This window comes from Verticillium alfalfae, genomic scaffold (assembly GCF_000150825.1).
Source record: "Verticillium alfalfae VaMs.102 supercont1.8 genomic scaffold, whole genome shotgun sequence".
NCBI classification, from domain to species: domain Eukaryota; kingdom Fungi; phylum Ascomycota; class Sordariomycetes; order Glomerellales; family Plectosphaerellaceae; genus Verticillium; species Verticillium alfalfae.
This window is the reverse complement of record NW_003315031.1, coordinates 663,656-664,527: the sequence shown is the minus strand read 5'-3', so window position 1 is coordinate 664,527 and position 872 is coordinate 663,656.

The window sequence follows — 872 nt, the reverse complement described above, 5'->3', positions numbered from 1 at the left end:
TTTGAGGACGTTGCGAGAGAGCGGAGCAGGCGGGCGAGTGAGCAACGTCGAGGCACGCATGGGACAAAGATGAGTGAATGCCCACGCGGCAGACGCGACGTGAGGCCCGCCAATGTCCGGTGATGCCAAGGCCCTGTGATAGAAGCAGAGGGAAGACGAGGAGCCGAGCATGGTGGCGATCGACGGCATGGCAGCATCTCAGCACCGACAATGCAGGGGTGGGCAGAGATGAGTCGGTCTGTTTTGAGGTGAGCAGATGAGTGACCGACTGGAAGAGTCGGCACATCAGTGGCCCCCTTCCACGGCGTGTCGGACATCATCATCAAGCATTAGCGGACTGTGACTCGATGAAAGACGAGGCAGAAAAAAGTGGAGAGGGGGAGAGAGAGAGAGAGAGAGAGAGAGAGACAGAGGACCAACCTTCGCAAGAGACCCCCCTTGCCAGGCGCTCTGACCCACATGACCATCCTCCCACCTATCGGGGTTAGTGTAAGAAAAAGACGCAGATCTCTGGAACCCACTCATTTTCGATGCTCAGCACGGATCAGAATGCCATGGTCCAGGCATGGGTTCAGCTTCTAGTGCAAGGACCAGCCAGCAAGCCAAGCCAAGCAGACCCATCAGCAGCACACCCACGCTAAAACACTCCCAGACAGCATGAGCAAGAGGCGGAGAAGGCCCCCTGCTCGTCTTTGATCTACAGTGTCTCTTGCACACTGTGAATATCCCAGCTTCCGGCGCATCATCACACTCAACATCACAGGCAAATCGATATTTCCCGCGCCTCCACCACATTAAAGGAAAACTCCGCGCACCTCAGACCAGCTCTTGACTTTGACTTTCTCTTCCAAACATGGGCCCAGTTTCCTCGT